At 36.8% G+C, this 19,916-nt stretch overlaps 1 pseudogene; it reads left to right on the top strand.

The window, feature by feature from the left end:
- Positions 1-348: 348 nt before the first annotated feature.
- The window catches only part of LOC133059317 (regulator of nonsense transcripts 3B-like), a 71,286-nt pseudogene continuing 51,718 nt past the window's right edge, over positions 349-19,916 (top strand).

The raw sequence follows: 19,916 nt of genomic DNA, 5'->3' as shown, positions 1-19,916 counted from the left end.
CAGTTGATAAACTATGAATAAAATCAAGTGATGACTAAATATCTATAGCAGCAAAATAAATAACTGATCTATAAATTGCCCGTGAAGTATAAACTAAGAGCTTACATTTTATAATTTTACAGCTTTTACCACCTTCAAAACATTTGGCATACACATAGGAATAACAAAGAGGTTTTTAGGTCAACTGCTCTGAGTAAAAATCACATGTTACCAAGCACACTGAAGTATACTTATTTTAAGAGATTGTTTCTTATGGTTGCATAGGATGAAATCTTTCTGAGGTGGGTGCTCATTTTGTTGGTCTCCTGGAATGACCCTTTGCATCACCTAGTCACAAAGCTGCAGGATATGAAAGGAACCTCAAATGCTCTTCCATCGAAGGCCAAAGAGATTGAGGAAGACAACAAAGTACTTCAGGAAGGCATGGAAACTATAACTGGCAAGGTGAGCAGCCTCCTGAAGGTTTCCTTGCTTTTCTCGTGAATGAAAGAGGTGACCTCTGTAATGAGGAATGTGTCATGAGATTTCTCACTTTGCAAGAACAAGATTCAGGCCTTCTGTATTCTAGATTGCTATTACAGGAAGCAAAAGCCTAGTCATTCATAGTGACAGATTCTCCTTTAAGTGGATTAGGATCCCACTGCAATTTTTGACAGGTGTAGCCTTCCCTGAATTGCACACAATTCCACCAAAAGTGTGCCTCTTCCTGGTTACAGTTGATTGAAATATTTTAGAGGGTAAGAGAACTACAAAATAATGTCCAAGATAAATGCTTTCTTGAAAGTATATCCCAGTACATTCACTAGTGAAATTCTGTTAGTATATTTTCTTTGCCATCCTCAAACCAAAAGAGAGAGAGGGAAACAAGAAGAGAGAAAGTCAAAACTAAACTCATACTTGAGTTCTGTTTCTAGTTTTTAGATCACTAATAGATATCTGATGTGCTGGCTATAAAACACATGTCTAGGGAATTTCATGTCTCTTCCCCTAATCTTAATTTGATAATTAGATGGAACAAAGAGCAAATACTAATAAAACTCACAATTTATTATCTTTTGGTGCTTAGATTCATCCTGGAATCAAGGAGAACATGACTACTGCTTATGGTCAGGACTCCCATCACTGCAGTCAAAAGATGCAGATGCCTACCAAACTGCTTTTAATAACCTTCTCTAGTGCCTGTGCATGGATATGAGTAAGATTAACACTTACCTCAAGCACCTGAATTGCTGAATCATCTACAACAAGAAGTGCTAAGCCCGTATCCCTCACATGAACTTCTGAGATGGTTTTTAATGATCCATCCCATAGCAAATTTCTTTGAGTTTTGCATCTTTTTCATGCATGCTTGAGTGCAGCAGATCTCATCTTAAAAAATTAAAAAATAATCTGTAGAGATGTCAAAATCTAAGAAGGCAATTTTTCAATGTTTATTATTTTCATTTAAGAGAAAAATCAAAAGCAAATCCATCCTTACCATTGAGAGAATGAAGTTCTGATTAAATTTTGTCAGAGGTAGGAGAAGCTGGCATTACAAAGAAGACCATTAACAGCTTACTTTAGAATCCTAGCAAGTTATTCTGGGTTAACTTATTAGATAATTATTTATTATGATGGTTATCTTACCAAGAAGACTGAATTCTCAGGATTCCTTATGAAAGTCAGCCAGGTACTGTCAACCAAGTTTCACAGTGTTACAACAGACAGTAAAAGTGCTTTGTACCTGGGTATCCAAATAGCATGAAATTTACAGAACTGTCTAAAGATTCTTAGGATTTTTGTCTTAGTCCTTCTGGGTTGCTATAACAAAATGACAGATTTATAAGCAATAGAAATGGATTTTCACAGTGTGGTCAGACAGGGCCTTTTCTGGTCCCACGCTACTTACTGTATCCTCACATGGGGGAAGTGTTAGGGAGCTCTGTGAGTCTCTTATACGTAAAAACACTCATCTCATTCAGGAGGCTCTGTCTTCATAACTCCATCACCTCCCAAAGGCCCCACTTAAGAACACCACTTAAGAGATGATGCTGAACAAGGTGCAACAGTGGATTGAAGTACAGCTAGGAGCCATCTGAATGTGAGAGCAAGGAGTTTTTGGATTAACACAACTGCAGTGGCTTTATAATGAAGTGTTGAAAGGTTGATGAGATATTGACATGCAAACATAGGAAGACAGTATATCTGTCAATTCATTTAGGATCATCTTAAGAAATACATATCTCCTACATCCTGGACAAGGCAACTGAGATATTAATACATATAGTATTTAAGGTATCAGTGAATAATCAAGTCTGACCAAAACACAAGTGTTCATTTTTTTTTTAACAGACATGTAATATCTCTCATTATTATGATCCCAAGATACTCTGTGTATATTACTATAATGTTAGAATGGAAAAAATCTTATAAGGATTGCTTGTGTATTAGGGAGCATCATTTATGTCAGTTTGGAGAGTTTGTACTTATTCTACAAAGCAATAGGAAACCAGGACATTTTAGTGCAAGAGTACAGTGTGTCCAGAATTGTAAAAGAGACACATTAACCTGGATTGTGGTCTTGTGGGTAATGGGGCTGGTAGACAAAAACAAGCAGCCAAATAAGCTTGGAATATTATGACACTAAAGGAAAATCAAAAGGGCTCTGCCAAGGGAAAAGAAGCAAAAGTTGTGAAAGATACAGGGAAAGAAAGAGGCCTTGACCATACGGCAGGAATGAGGCAGATATGAGTCAAAAATTCATCCAGGAACATGGGACAAGATGAGTAAATAAATGACAGGAAAGTAAGAGATAAGAGATAAATAAATTAAGGTTTTGTCCAAAAGCATCTGAACTTTATTGTATTTCATCAAATTAGTACCATAAATAAATTTTAAAAAAAGTGAAGTTACTGCAGCAAATCATAGAAATAAGCACTCGAGAGCTTCTTCTAGACAGTATCAAATACCAGAACCAAAGCATCACTACTCAGTGATAACAAGCAGTAAGTAATTGTCACTTTCAACACTCTCATAAGACATACATTGTAAATCATAGAGGATGAATACAAATGTAAACAGTCTATCTCTTTACAAAGCCAGCCTGACCCAAAACCTAAACAAAATGTAAGTAATGCTCTCATTAAACATGTGTCCACTTTCTCCAAGAGTTTCTTATTCCTTTTGCCAGAATCCACTCTTGTTTACTGTTGTCCCCCCTCCAGTCTTACTCTCAGCAGATGGTCAGCTAATCACTAATCAAATAAATAATTAAAAAGTGTTCACTTTTAAGATGTTGAAAGACTCTTGAAACTGGAAAGCTTTATGGTCAAGCAGATGGTCAGGTGAGCAGATGTGACTTCTTTGACTACTGGAACTTTTTATTGCTGCCATGTGGCAATCTTGCATGTGTACTAAGTTGCTTCAGTCAAGTCTGACACTTTGTGACCCCATGGACTGTAGCCTGTCAGGCTCCTCTGTTCGTAGGATTCTCTAGGCAAGAATACTGGAGTGGGTTGCTATGACCTCCTCCAGGGGATCTTCCTGACCTATGGATTGAACCCAAATCTCTTGAGTCTCCTGCTTTGGCAAGCGGGTTCTTTACCACAAGCACCACCTATAGCAATCTTACCTGCATAAAAAGTCAACATTTGTTGGACAGATCCAGAACTTCCAGGGTAAAGGATGTAGAACCCCATGAGAACTATCTAAACCCAGATCTGCCACTTGATGTTTTCAGTCATCCAATAAGTGCCTTATGTTTTTCCCACTTGTGTTTGGGTTTCTGTCAATTGCAACAGAAACTATTCTTTGTAATATACATGAAACGGAAAGAATAGTAAATGACATTTCATTTCATAAGTCATCAGTAGAAAAAATGATAATATCTGATTTAAAGGTTTTTCATAAATTTAAAATCATCATGTATTCCTGTTACAACTCCTAACTTAAGTGGGTTTAAACTTGATTACTGTTAATTACAAATCCTAACATAGAATAAAAACAAATTCCTGTTATATGGTTAAATGTGGTTATTATAGTAACTCTGAAGAGAAGTTACAATCAGCTAACTGCCAGATGTAAAAAAAAAAAAAAAAAATCTGGAGAGGCATGTGTGTATCTTCTAAAAGGAGAAAAGTAAGGTTGAACAAAGAAATTAGTGTATGATACAGTGTGGTGTGCTGTATGCTGTGGTTAGTTACCTCCGACTCTTTGTGACCCCGTGGACCCCACCAGGCTCATCTATCCATGGGGATTCTCCAAACAAGAATACTGGAGTGGTTGCCATGCCCTCCTGCAGAGGATCTTCCCAATCCAGGGATCGAATCCAGGTTTCCTGTATTGTAGGCGGATTCTTTACCAGCTGAGCTAATAATACAGTATGATGTTATTTAGAAAATTCATCTGAAATAGTAAGAAAAAATAAGATATCAGTTGGATTAGTTTCGACAATAGAGATGAACACTCCTGCTTAATTATTTAATTTACTGTGGAGAAATTAGATTTGAGGAAAGGATTAAAATCAGGCCAAGTATTTTTCCAATTTCTTCAAAAATAGTTTAAGAATTATTTCTCTTTCAATTCCATATCTAAGATCAAATTCAGGGAAGAGACATATTTCTTTATTATTTCTGCCACTAAAAATTATTCTTATTAGGCTAGACTTCCATTCTTTGTAGTTCAGACACATTCATCATAGTGAACAGCAGAGAATACTTCTTTAAATACTGTCACATGTGAGTATCATTCAAAGAAATGCCCAAGGTGTCACCAGCTGAATCCCAGGTGAACTGCTAACTCTTTACCTGGAAAAACTATGAAATAATAGCTACCAGAAACTACTGCCTAGGACAATAAAAGTGAATTCTGAACAATTCTGAGCTCATCTCTATTGTATTAGGTAGTTTCCATTTACAAGGGGAAGAAAATAAGTTCTAATGAAAAAGAACAGGATGTGACAGTCCACTTTCTAAAGGAGACTCCAAAAAAAAGGTATTTCTGGATGCACAATACATATAAAAATCTCAACAGCAGTAACGTAGGAATCTTTATTGTACACCATACTGTGCCAACAATATGACATAAATACTCCCCAAAAGCCTATTTTTAATGTCCTATGAAAAAAATCATTTTCTTACCCTTTATTTTTACTTTTCTCTACCTAATTGTTCTGCTTACTCAAAGTTTCTATTACCTCATAATGCAAAGTCCATCATATCTTTCCAGCTGATTTCATTTAACTTTGGTACCTGCTGCTAAATGACTCATTCCCTCAGAATTTCTTAGCTCAAGAGAATCTCACTAACTGAGCTCATCGTTTGTGAGTCAGACCACATCACAGTTTCCTCATCAGCCTTTAGATCGACTGTTCTTCCGTCCAGTTGGGGATGACTAAGAAGGTGGAAACTGTGCAGTATTTTTGTGAGGCAGCTTATCCTGGGAAGGAGTTAAGCTTACCAGGATAAGTTCTCTATGCATCCATGGAGAACAAAGCACTTACATGATATAGATTAGGTCTTGTTAACCAGTAGAGCTGGTTAGCAGAGGCTTCGCATTCTGCAGTCCAGAGTCACAAAAAGTCGGACATGACCAGGCTACTGAACGACAACAGCAACCAGTAGAGCAAACTGTCTACATCCTCCCCAGCACAGCTGCAAAGCTGCCCCCATCTAACCCACTCCATCTATCACATGCATTGTACATAGGCCCGTATCATGCAAATAGAATGTTGTGCTGTGTATCAATTTCATCTCCTGCCTCTGAAGGTGGTGTCTAAAGGACCTATCAAAAGTTCTTGATGGTCTTGGAGTCTACTGGATAATTCTTGATTCTACAGAACCAAGAGTTTGTTCTTTTAAATTCTGATAGTGTCATGCACAGATGGAAGTAAAAATACAAAAAAAACCTTGGTTATATTCTACACGTTTCATACTCAAGGGCTTCCCTGGTGGCTCAGAGGGTAAAGAATCTGCCCTCAAAGTGGGAGACCCAGGTTTGATGCCTAGGTTGGGAAGATCCCCTGGAGAAAGAAATGGCACCCCACTCTAGTACTCTCGCCTGGAAAATACCATGGATGGAGGAGCCTGGTAGGCTGCAGTCCATGGGGTCGTGAAGAGTCAGGCACGATTGAGCAACTTTACTTTCACTTTTTCATGCTCAAATATACCCAAACAAGACCTGGATTTTCCCTAGTCCTTTTATTTACTCTGTCTCAATAAAGATGCCAAGTGTAAAAACAAAGACATTTAGTAGTCATCCAATGCCAATATTTTCTCTTTGACTAGTGGTCAAGACTATTTTATAGGAAAATGGTAGAGATATCCACTATAGTTGTTAATAAAAATTCATTGACATGAAATAGATTGAGAAAAAAATTAAAGCTAGACCCACTCAGTCTGTATTGTGAATACATGACATGAGAATACAGTCTCAATGACCTTTTCACTATCTCTGCTGAATTGACTTCGATATGGTTCCTTTCATCTTCATGTAGGAATGAACAAACCACCTCCCATGGAGGCCGAGACTTACATGAGGTCTGTCCCTTGCTAAGATCCTCGCTCAATAGAAAGGTCATGAAAGCTGCATACTGATCACATTCTATACCTTTTCACCCAAGCCCCAGTGGAAGCCAGGATTAATGAGACTGATAAACTCTGATTTACCCTTTTACTCTTTAGGACAGTTAGAGAAAAACACCCCATTGTGACCATTCAAGGCCAATAGGAAAGGCCATGACAACCCTCATCTCTCTTAACTGGCTATTGTTGCAAAGACAATTTTGAAACCAACAGGCAATGGCAAGTGTGCAAACATTCCTTTCCTTTACTTCCCTGGAATGAGAAGGGGACACCATCAAAGGTCAAAATTTCCAGAATAAAGTGATTGATCAAAGGTTACTGGAATGTTTTTAAACTTATTACCAATAAAGTATTTTTATCCATATTCTCATTAGGACAATTTTATGTTCAAATGACCCATTTATGTTTAATCACATCTCTAATGTTTCTTTTATTTCTTCAAGTTGGCTGAAAATAGGAGTCAGTCAAAATGTTCAAAATACTTGGGACAAAGAAAAACTCCAGTTTGACAGAAACTCAGTAAATGTATGTTGTTTGTTCATAATGAAAAAACATTTGACATAGGAGAAAAATGTCTCCCCCAAAATGTCCATGACCAAATTCCCAGAATCTGTGACTACGCTATCTTCTATGGCAAACGGGACTTTGCAGATGGTGACTAAATTAAAATTCTTCAGAAATTAACCCAGATTTACTGCACAGCATCAATATGATTGCAAACTCAGGCCCCATAAATAAAAAAGGGTGGCATAAGAGTCAAAGGCAGGGAAGGAGTTGTGAAAACAGAAGAAAAGGGAGTGATACAAATACTGGTTTTTAAAATGGAGCCAAGGAAGGAGAGGAGCTTCTAGAAGCTGGAAAAAGGCAAGGAATTCTCCCCTACAACCTCCAGAAAGAATGTAGCCCTGTAAAAGCCTTGACTGTAAACCAATGAGACCCATGTGAACTTTTGACACACAGAACTATAAATTAATAAATACTTCTAGTTTTAATCCACTGAATTTGTGCTGATTTGGTACAGAAGCAATAGAAATCTAATGTGTGTGCTTCGTCGCTCAGTTGTGTCTGAGTCTATGCGACCCCGTGGACTGTTACCTGCTAGGTTCCTCTGTCCATGGGATTTCCCGGGCAAGAATACTGGAGTGGGTTGCCATTTCCTCTGCAGGCGATCTTCCCAACCCAGGGATTGAATCCAGGACTCCCACATTGCAGGTGGGTTTTTTTTTTTTTTTTGCTATCTGAATCACCAGGGAAGCCTAAGAGTACTGTAATGGGTAGCCTATCCCTTCCCCAGGGTATCTTTTTCCTAACCCAGGAATTGAACCTGCATTGCCTGCAATTGCCTGCATTGCAGGCAAATTCTTTACCAGCTGGACTAGTTTATAGCCCATTGTTAAAATGATTATTAAAAAATCTTAATTGACCACTCCTTACTTTTCAAAAAACTAGGCCACCTTTGGACTCAGTGAAGACACATGACTAAAATATCAAAGTATTTCCTTTTTCTACTCCCTGACCCATATTATATGCTTGGAAAAAAGTACCCGTCCCTTTATCATTTTGAAAAAATATCTAGTGATATAAAATTAAGCCCTATTAATAGAAAGCCCAGAGATAAATCCACACACCTATGGACTCCTTGTATTTGACAAAGGAGGCAAGAATATACAATGGAGAAAAGAAAATCTCCTTAACAAGTGGTGCTGGGGAAACTGGTCAATCACTTGTAAAAGAATGAAACTAGAACACTTTCTAACACCATACACAAAAATAAACCCAAAATGGATTAAAGATCTAAATGTAAGACCAGAAACTATAAAACTCCTAGAGGAAAACATAGGCAAAACACTCTCTGACGTAAATCACAGCAGGATCTTCTATGACCACTTCCCAGAGTAACAGAAATAAAAGCAAAAATAAACAAATGAGACCTAAACTTAAAAGCTTTTGCACAATGAAGGAGACTATGAGCAAGGTGAAAATACAGGCTTCAGAATCGGAGAAAATAATAGCAAATGAAGCAACTGACAAACAATTAATCACAACAATATACAAGCAACTCCTGCAGCTCAATACCAGAAAAATAAATAACCCAATCAAAAAATGGGCCAAAGAACTAAACAGACATTTCTCCAAAGAAGACATACACATGGCTAACAAACAGAAGAAAAGATGTTCAACATCACTCATTATCAGAGAAATACAAATCAAAACCACAATGAGGAACCATCTCACATCAGTCAGAATGGCTGCTATCAAAGGGCTACAAAAAATAAATGCTGGAAAGGGTGCAGAGAAAAGGGAACACTCTTACACTGTTGGTTGGAATGCAAATTGGTACAGTCACTATGGAGAACAGTGTGGAATTTCCTTAAAAACTGGAAATAGAACTGTCATATGACCCAGCAATCTCACTTGTGGGCATACACACTGAGAAAAACAGAATTGAAAGAGACACGTATACCCCAGTGTTCATCGCAGCACTGTTTACAATAGCTAAGACTTGGAAGCAGCCTAGATGTCCATCAGCAGATGAATGGATAAGAAAGCTGTGATACATATACACAATGGAATACTACTCAGGTATTAAAAAATGTAGTTGAATCAGTTCTAAGGCGGTGGGTGAAACTGGAGCCTCTTAAACAGAATAAAGTAAGTCAGAAAAAAAAAAAAAAAAAAAACACCAATACAGTAAATTAAAGCAAATATATGGAATTTAGAAAGATGGTAATGATGACCCTATATCAGTTCAGTTGCTCAGTCAAGTCCAACTCTTTGTGACCCCATGAACCACTACACACCAGGCCTTCCTGTCTATCACCAACTCCCGGAGTTTACCCAAACCCATGTCCATTGAGTCGGTGATGCAATATAACCATCAAATCCTCCGTTGTCCCCTCCTCCTCCTGCCCTCAATCTTTCCCAGCATCAGGGTCTTTTCCAATGAGTCAGCTCTTCTCATCAGGTGGCCAAAGTATTGGAGTTTCACCTTCATCATCAGTCCCTCCAATGAACACCCAGGAATGATCTTCTCTAGGATGGACTGGTTGGATCTCCTTGCAGTCCAAGGGACTCTCAAGGGTCTTCTCCAACACTACAGTTCAAAAGCATCAATTCTTCGGTGCTCAGCTTTCATTACAGTCCAAGCCTCACAGCCATACATGGCCACTGGAAAAACCATAACCTTGACTAGACAGACCTTTGTTGGCAAAGTAATGTCTCTGCTTTTTAACATGCTGTCTAGGTTGGTCATAACGTTCCTTAAAAGCAGAAAGTGTCTTAATTTCATGGCTGCGATCACCATCTGCAGTGATTTTGGAGCCCAGAAAAATAGTCAGCCATTGTATCCACTGTTTCCCCATCTATTTGCCATGAAGTGATGGAACCAGATGCCATGATCTTAGTTTTCTGAATGTTGAGCCTTGAGCCAACTTTTTCACTCTCCTCTTTCACTTTCATCAAGAGGCTCTTTAGTTCTTCTTCACTTTCTGCCATAAGGGTGATGACATCTACATATCTGAGATTTTTGATATTTCTCCTGGCAATCTTGATTCCAGCTTGTGCTTCCTCCAGCCCAGCATTTCTCATGATGTACTCTGCATATAAGTTAAATAAGCAGGGTGACAGTTCATGTATTCCTGAATCCTGGCTTGGAGAATTTTGAACATTACTTTACTAGCCTGTGAGATGAGTGCAATTGTGTGGTAGTTTGAGCATTCTTTGGTATTATCTTTCTTTGGGATTGGAATGAAAACTGACCTTTTCCAGTCCTGTGGCCATTGCTGAGTTTCCCAAATTTGCTGGCATATTGAGTGTAGGACTTTCACAACATTATCCTTTAGGATTTGAAATAGCTCAAATGGAATTTCATCACCTCCACTAGCTTTGTTCGTAGTGATTCTTTCTAAGGCCCACTTGACTACACATTCCAGGATGTTTGGCTCTAAGTGAGTGATCACACCATCGTGATTATCTGGGTCATGAAGATCTGTTTTGTATAGTTCTTCTGTGTATTCTTGCCACCTCTTCTTAATATCTTCTGCTTCTGTTGGGTCCCTACCATTTCTGTCCTTTATTGAGCCCATCTTTGCATGAAATGTTCCCTTGTTATCTCTAAATTTCTTGAAGAGATCTCTACTCTTTCTTATTCTATTATTTTTCCTCTATTTCTTTGCATTGATCACTGAGGAAGCCTTTCTTATCTCTCCTTGCTATTCTTTGGAACTCTTATGTAAGACAGCAAAAGAGACACAGAGATAAAGAACAAACCTTTGGACTCTGTGGGAGAAGGCAAGGGTGGGATGATTTGAGAGAATAACATTGAAACATGTATATTACCATATGTGAAATAGATCACCAGTCCAGGTTTGATGCATGAGACAAGGCACTCAATGCTGGTGCACTGGGATGATGTGAGGGATGGAATGGGAAGGGAGGTGGGAGGGTTCAGGATGGGGAACACATGTAGACCCATGGCTGATTCATGTCAATGCATGGCAAGTAGCACTATAATATTGTAAAGTAGTTAGCCTCCAATTAAAATAAATTATTTTAATTAAGCTTTTTTAAATATGTTAGTTAGTCATTGTTAGCAATCAATAAACAATTTTCAAAAATAAAAGATGATGTGAAAAGTCCTGTTTTATTTGGAGATAGGCTATAAAGATCTGCTAAACATTTGTGGTTTCTAAAACTAAAAGGAGTAAATTCACATTTTAGAAAGAGATGATTTTTTTTAATTCTTCAAAATTGAGTGAGTTATTTAAAATATGAAGTGGGGATAAATAAAATTGACCAAATAACCGTGCTTGTAGTTTTATTTTGAAAGACACCACTAAGAATGAAATGTTATATTATTGCATCAAACAGAAAAATTGCAAATATTGCATTTCAACATCACGTACATGAACTCAGAAATGTTATCACTATAATTATCAATAGTTTACATAAAAATATGTTTTGATTTTTTTAATCAGGAAAGACAATGCTTTTACTTTGCTTGCATTTGTCAAAACAGTGTCTAACCTCAGACTACATCTGTGCATTTAGAGATAACAGTAATATTCCTCCTAACATCAAGGACAAAAACAAATATGAGAAAATCCAGATAGATACTGAACCTATTAATTTATACACTTTCATGGGGGATTAATTTGAGCATAAAGCATATTTTTTATATACTAAAATTTCTGATTAAGAGGGTCAGTAAATCTTTGCTAAAACTTGGAATAGTTATTTGGAAAATTTTAGTATGAAACACTTCAGAAAAGCAAATCATTTGGTTGCAACCAGAGTATTTGACCTGGGTCACATTTGTAACTAAGGGAACCTGATGGACATCACATTTTCGAAAGTGGGCAAACTTCCTTCAGGACCACAAGTGTATCCTAGTTGTCTATATAATTCAGGTAAGGTCTGACAATAATAAGTTTTTTAACTTAGGTATATGTGCCTAGATTAAAACATCAGTTACTTCTAGGAAATTTTATTATTTTACAAGTTTCATATTTTTAAAATAAGCATAATTCATAAAAATTATGATCAGAAAGGAGATTTTTTGAAATCTACTTTCTTCCACCTGATTTCATGTGTCAAGCCTCCCTAAGTATATTACTTTTTCCCTGAATGCCTCACTGTTATTTCCAAAAGCTCCCAATGAAAACCTAGCTCTCTTCATTTTATTGGGAAATTTTTGCTGACACAAAAGTATTCTGTCAGCAGCTGAATTTAAGTTATCTAAGTACAAGTTAATCTAAGTAATCAACAATAATTTGGAGGTAGATAAACACACTTTGTACATAAAATATAATACCGTGAGGATTTCTTTTACTTGCTTTAGAGGAAGAGCCCTCCTGGATGATGGTGGATGGTACAGGAGAGAAGTGAGGTGTTAATGTTTCTTTTCTTTTTTTTTTTCATTTATTTTTATTAATTGGAGGCTAATTACTTTACAATATTGTAGTGGTTTTTGTCATACATTGACTTGAATTAGCCATGGATTTACATGTATTCCCCATCCCGATCCCCCCTCCCACCTCCCTCTCTACCCACTCCCTCTGGGACTTCCCATTGCACCAGGCCCGAGCACTTGTCTCATGCATCCAACCTGGGCTGGTGATCTGTTTCACCCTAGATAATATACATGTTTTGATGCTGTTCTCTTGAAACATCCCACCCTCGCCTTCTCCCACAGAGTCCAAAAGTCTGTTCTGTACATTTGTGTCTCTTTTCCTGTTTTGCATATAGGGTTATCATTACCATCTTTCTAAATCCCATATATATGTGTTAGTATACTGTAATGGTCTTTATCTTTCTGGCTTACTTCACTCTGTATAATGGGCTCCAGTTTCATCCATCTCATTAGGACTGATTCAAATGAATTCTTTTTAATGGCTGAGTAATATTCCATGGTGTATATGTACCACAGCTTCCTTATCCATTCATCTGCTGATGGGCATCTAGGTTGCTTCCATGTCCTGGCTATTATAAACAGTGCTATGATGAACATTGGGGTGCACATGTCTCTTTCAGATCTGGCTTCCTCAGTGTGTATGCCCAGAAGTGGGATTGCTGGGTCATATGGCAGTTCTATTTCCAGTTTTTTAAGAAATCTCCACACTGTTTTCCATAGCGGCTGTACTAGTTTGCATTCCCACCAACAGTGTAAGAGGGTTCCCTTTTCTCCACACCCTCTCCAGCATTTATTACTTGTAGATTTTTGGGTAGCAGCCATCCTGACTGGCGTGTAATGGTACCTCATTGTGGTTTTGATTTGCATTTCTCTGATAATGAGTGATGTTGAGCATCTTTTCATGTGTTTGTTAGCCATCTGTATGTCTTCTTTGGAGAAATGTCTGTTTAGTTCTTTGGCCCACTTTTTGATTCGGTCATTTATTTTTCTGGAATTGAGCTTCAGGAGTTGCTTGTATATTTTTGAGATTAATCCTTTGTCTGTTGTTTCATTTGCTATTATTTTCTCCCAAACTGAGGGCTGTCATTTCAACTTGCTTATAGTTTCCTTTGTTCTGCAAAAGCTTTTAAGTTTAATTACGTCCAATTTGTTTATTTTTGCTTTTGTTTCTAATATTCTGGAATGTGGGTCATAGAGGATCCTGGTGTGATTTATGTCGCAGAGTGTTTTGCCTATGTTTTCCTCTAGGAGTTTTATAGTTTCTGGTCTTACATTTAGATCTTTAATCCATTTTGAGTTTATTTTTGTGTATGGTGTTAGAAAGTGTTCTAGTTTCATTCTTTTACAAGTAGTTGGCCAGTTTTCCCAGCACCACTTGTTAAAGAGGTTGTCTTTTTTCCATTGTATATCCTTGCCTCCTTTGTCAAAGATAAGGTGTCCATAGGTTCATGGATTTATCTCTGGGCTTTCTATTCTGTTCCATTGATCTATATTTCTGTCTTTGTGCCAGTACCATACTGTCTTGATGACTGTGGCTTTGTAGTATAGTCTGAAGTCAGGCAGGTTGATTCCTCCAGTTCCATTCTTCTTTCTCAAGATTACTTTGGCTATTCGAGGTTTTTTGTATTTCCATACAAATTGTGAAATTATTTCTTTCAGTTCTGTGAAAAATACCGTTGGTAGCTTGATAGGGATTGCATTGAATCTATAGATTGCTTTGGGTGGTGTAGCCATTTTGACAATATTGATTCTTCCAATCCATGAACACGGTATATTTCTCCATCTGTTTGTGTCCTCTTTGATTTCTTTCATCAGTGTTTTATAATTTTCTATGTATAGGTCTTTTGTTTCTTTAGGAAGATATACTCCTAAGTATTTTATTCTTTTTCTTGCAATGGTGAATGGTATTGTTTCCTTAATTTCTCTTTCTGTTTTCTCATTGTTAGTCTATAGGAATGCAAGGGATTTCTGTGTATTAATTTTATATCCTGCAACTTTACTATATTCATTGATTAGCTCTAGTAATTTTCTGGTAGAGTATTCAGGGTTTTCTATGTAGAGGATCATGTCATCTGCAAACAGCGAGAGTTTCACTTCTTCTTTTCCTATCTGGATTCCTTTTACTTCTTTTTCTGCTCTGATTGCTGTGGCCAAAACTTCCAAAACTATGTTGAATAGTAGTGTTGAGAGTGGGCACCCTTGTCTTGTTCCTGGCTTTAGGGGAAATGCTTTCAATTTTTCACCATTGAGGGTAATGCTTGCTGTGGGTTTGTCATATATAGCTTTTATTATGTTGAGGTATGTTCCTTCTATTCCTGCTTTCTGAAGAGTTTTAATCATAAATGGATGTTGAATTTTGTCAAAGGCTTTTTCTGCATCTATTGAGATAATCATACGGTTTTTATCTTTCAATTTGTTAATGTGGTGTATTACATTGATTGATTTTCAGATATTAAAGAATCCTTGCATTCCTGGGATAAAGCCCACTTGGTCATGGTGTATGATTTTTTTAATATGTTGTTGGATTCTGTTTGCTAGAATTTTGTTAAGGATTTTTGCATCTATGTTCATCAGTGATATTGGCCTGTAGTTTTCTTTTTTTGTGGCATCTTTGTCTGGTTTTGGAATTAGGGTGATGGTGGCCTCATAGAATGAGTTTGGAAGTTTACCTTCATCTGCAATTTTCTGGAAGAGTTTGAGTGAGATAGGTGTTAGCTCTTCTCTAAATTTTTGGTAGAATTCAGCTGTGAAACCATCTGGTCCTGGGCTTTTGTTTGCTGGAAGATTTCTGATTACAGTTTTGATTTCCTTGCTTGTGATGGGTCTGTTAAGATCTTCTATTTCTTCCTGATTCAGTTTTGGAAAGTTATACTTTTCTAAGAACTTGTCCATTTCTTCCAAGTTGTCCATTTTATTGGCATAGAGCAGCTGGTAGTAGTCTCTTATGATCCTTTGTATTTCTGTGTTGTCTGTTGTGATCTCTCCATTTTCATTTCTAATTTGGTTAATTTGGTTCTTCTCCCTTTGTTTCTTAATGAGTCTTGCTAATGGTTTGTCAATTTTGTTTATTTTTTCAAAAAACCAGCTTTTAGCTTTGTTGATTTTTGCTATGGTCTCTTTAGTTTCTTTTGCACTTATTTCTGCTCTAATTTTTAAGATTTCTTTCTTTCTACTAACCCTGGGGTTCTTCATTTCTTCCTTCTCTAGTTGCTTTAGGTGTAGAGTTAGGTTATTTATTTGACTTTTTTCTTGTTTCTTGAGGTAAGCCTGTAATGCTATGAACCTTCCCCTTAGCAGTGCTTTTACAGTGTCCCATAGGTTTTGGGTTGTTGTGTTTTCATTTTCATTCATTTCTACGAACATTTTGATTTCTTTTTTGATTTCTTCTATGATTTGTTGGCTATTCAGAAGCGTGTTATTTAGCCTCCATATGTTTGAATTTTTAATAGTTTTTTTTTCCTGTAATTGAGATCTAATCTTACTGCACTGTGGTCAGAAAAGATGACTGGAATGACTTCAATTTTTTTGAATTTACCAAGACTAGATTTATGGCCCAGGATGTGATCTATTCTGGAGAAGCTTCCGTGTGCACTTGAGAAAAAAGGTGAAGTTGATTGTTTTGGGGTGAAACGTCCTATAGATGTCAATTTAATGTTTCTTTTCTACATTATTTATTCACCATATTTTTAACCCCTTTGGTGCCATGGCTATCTTGCACTCTGACTTACAGATAGAGTTATAGTGCAAAGATGCACCTTGAAGGTGATTACAGTTCCAAAATGAGAGTTCTTCAAAAGTGGAGAAAGTAACCTTGATGTGCAAGGGCCAATTAGGCATACACCTTCCCTTGATCAGGCTTTCAGGCAAAAGAACTTTAAGCAAACTATTGATCTTGAGACTCATCTGAACATGGGGCACAATTTGAATTTGTTCCTTGCAATATTCTTCAACCAGAACCTGTTGTGTCAGGTTAACTGTCTCTGGGACAATTATGTTGAAATATTTCTTTTTATAACATATTTACTTTAGCAAGTTTGGGGATAAATTCTTTATTATTAATAAAAGGGGGGGTTGTCTGAAAAACAGTGAAGCTTTGCCATCACTATTGAGAGAAAATTTTATTAACTTAACAATCTTTATGTGAGATAAGTGTATTGTAAGTGTAATTAGGTAGAGATATTACCAGAGTTGTAGTCATGGTCTCCTCCCTCAGGAGCAATGCAGTTTACAAAGCAAGATGATATTCCGTCTTTGTATAATAGCAACTATGAGAAACGTTATCTATAAGAAACATGAAGGAAATTTTGAAAGGCAATGCAGTCATGAGATTAAAAACACAACATGTTCATAAACTTGGAACTAACTAGTAGTTCTACTTGAGAGAACATATTTTTAAAAGATTAGAAGTTTATGTACATATATGATTATTACTGTGTTCATTGTAATAGTGAAATTTTGCAAACAATCTCTGTGTCTAAACAGTAAGATATTTAAGTAACTAAAGTACATCCATATACTGGGATAATTCAAAACCACTGAAACATGTCTTAAATGATCGTTCACACATGACAGATGCACTTGATATATTGCCAAGTTAAGACAAATCAGATTACAATGCATTCAAATTAACCTCAATTTTGTAAAATATCTATCTGAGTGTTGATTTCTTCTTAGAGAGGTTTAAGCAGAAATAAACCAAATATTAACTGGTTTTCTCTGCTGTGAAATTTTGGGTGACTCTATCTTCTTTGTTTTATTTTTCTATTTTATGTTTTTTTTCAACATGTAGCAATACTTCAAATTTATTTTTAACAAATGAAACATTCAATTGGAAGTAGTTTTTAAGATAGCCTGATGGAAGAGAAGAAAAAACTCAGGTAGGAATTATGTTTTGAAGTAATGTAGGCTTAAATGTATCAGGGTGTTGATTAAGGAATTGGCCATTGAAAAGATTTGGAGAGGGAAATTGCAAAGGGAAAATTTAACCAAATTACTCAATGAAAAGTTAGCCACATGCTTAAAATATTAGTCATTGAACATTTATTTTTAAATAGAGAAGGAAACGGGTGAATTCTGGTTTTGTCCCAAATCATCCACTTGGGTTAGTTGGAAAGTTTTAAAATCTCTGGACTTTCTAATTATCTTAAGATCAAGGACTAAGTACTTTTTTATTGGGAAGTTCTCTGAAGTAGCCATCATGGAGCCTCGCTCAAAGTAATTTGTAATTCCTGTATGAATTTCATCATTGGCAAAACTGTCACATCATCCATGTGTCCATAATTGAAGAGTTCTGATGTTAGCTAAGAACTTGGGTTAATATAAGTGACTGGTTGCTCAAGCCTGTTATGTATTCAGTAGTAAGTACCTTTCATCTTCTTAAATTATGCTTTATGAAAGTGAATACACCAAGTCCCCTACACAGGAATGAGTTCTGTTCCCAGAGTGCATTTGTAGTCAAATTCGTTCACAAGTCCAACGAAATTGTACCCAAGTTGAAGCCTAGGTACTCAACTAACAGAATCCGATATATAACACTGTAATGCAATAGGTTTATAATACTTTTCTCACAAATGATACATAAAAATCAAACACATAAAACAAAGATTTTTAATCTCACAGTACAGTGCTTTGAAAAGTTCAGTAGTACAGTACAAGAGCTGGGATATAGGGGCTGGCATCCAGTCAACAGGCAAGAAGGGTTACTGACTAGGGTAGGGAGAGGGGATGGGAGACGATAGAGCTGAAGGATCATTGCAATAGGAGATGGAGTGCAAGTTGCAATTTTTCTCACACCTGACATGGATGGAGAACACTTTCACATCTTTGAAAACTCACACTTGAACTTTGTAGGGGAACTATATAAAGGACTTATGCTAGATGTAAGACTAATCAAATATTTATAAAACAGTCAGCTATACTAGTTGAAATACACATACTATTTTAATTCAAATCCTTAGGGTATATAAATATGGATCAAAAAAGAGAGCCAACAAGTCAACGAATGTACACTTTATAGATGGCTTTGGTTCAACATTTAATGTACATTAAAATGAATTTAGTGTATTTTAAGGTCTATTTCAAATATTCAGTGCATAGAGGTTTTGTTTTGTTTTGTTTTCATTTATTTATATTAGTTGGAGGCTAATTACTTTACAATATTATAGTGGTTTTTGCCGTACATTGATATGAATCAGTCATGGATTTACATGTGTTCCCCATCCTGAACCCCACTCCCACCTCCCTCCCAATCCCATCCCTCTGGGTCATCCTAGTGCACCAGCCCTGAGCACTTGTCTCATGCATCAAACCTGGGCTGGTGATCTGTTTCACAATATACATGTTTCATAATATACATGTTTCAATGCTATTCAGATCATCCCACCCTCGCCTTCTCCCATAGAGTCCAAAAGTCTGTTCTATACATCTGTGTCTATTTTTCTGTCTTGCATATAGGTTTATTGTTACCATCTTTCTAAATTCCATATATATGCATTAGTATACTGTATTTCTGTTTTTCTTTCTGGCTTACTTCACTCTGTATAATGGTGTCCAGTTGCATCCACCTCATTAGAACTGATTCAAATGCATTCTTTTTAATGGCTGAGTAATATTCCATTGTGTATATGTACCAGAGCTTCCTTATCCATTCATCTGCTGATTGGCATCTAGGTTGTTTCCATGTCCTGGCTATTATAAACAGTGCTGTGATGAACACTGGGGTACACGTGTCTCTTTCAGATCTGGTTTCCTCAGTGTGTATGCCCAGGAGTGGGATTGCTGGGTCATATGGCAGTTCTTGTGTGTGTGTGTGTGTGTGTGTGTGTGTGTGTGTGTGTGTGTGTGTAATAAAGTTTTATTAAAGTATAAAGGAGATAGAGAAAGCTTATGACATAGGCATCAGAAGGGGACAAAAGAGTACCCCCTTTGCTAGTGTTAGCAATGGAGTTATATACTCTCCAATGAATCCAAAGAATGTCTGGAGGTTGTAAAGACCTCACCAGACCTACTCCCATAATTTACATTTTAAGATCACAGAGTTGGCCAGAATGTTTAATCCAAAGATCGTCCTCAGGCAGGATACATCCTTGTAAAGACCAGACCTACTCCCATAATTTATGTTTTAAGATAACAGAATTAGCCAGAGGAGTTAATCCGAAGACTGTCCTCAAGCAGGCTACATTATTGTTATATAATCCTAAGGAATGTAGAGGAAAAAAAGTAAGGAAGTTTGTCCTTTCTTCCTCCTTGAATATCCCAGACCTCTCTCTCCTTGGGGACCCCTAGACTTCTTATCAACCTGCCTAGGAAATTACTCTCTCATTTCCCCCTTTTCTTTTAGGAGAATTATATTGCATATGGCAGTTCTATTTCCAGTTTTTTTAAGGAATCTCCACACTGTTCTCCATAGTGGCTGTACTAGTTTGCATTCCCACCAACAGTGTAAG

The sequence above is a fragment of the Dama dama genome, chromosome 7 (assembly GCF_033118175.1).
Source record: "Dama dama isolate Ldn47 chromosome 7, ASM3311817v1, whole genome shotgun sequence".
NCBI lineage: Eukaryota > Metazoa > Chordata > Mammalia > Artiodactyla > Cervidae > Dama > Dama dama.
The sequence above is the reverse complement of the archived record's forward strand: the minus strand, read 5'-3'. Positions and strand labels throughout refer to the sequence as shown.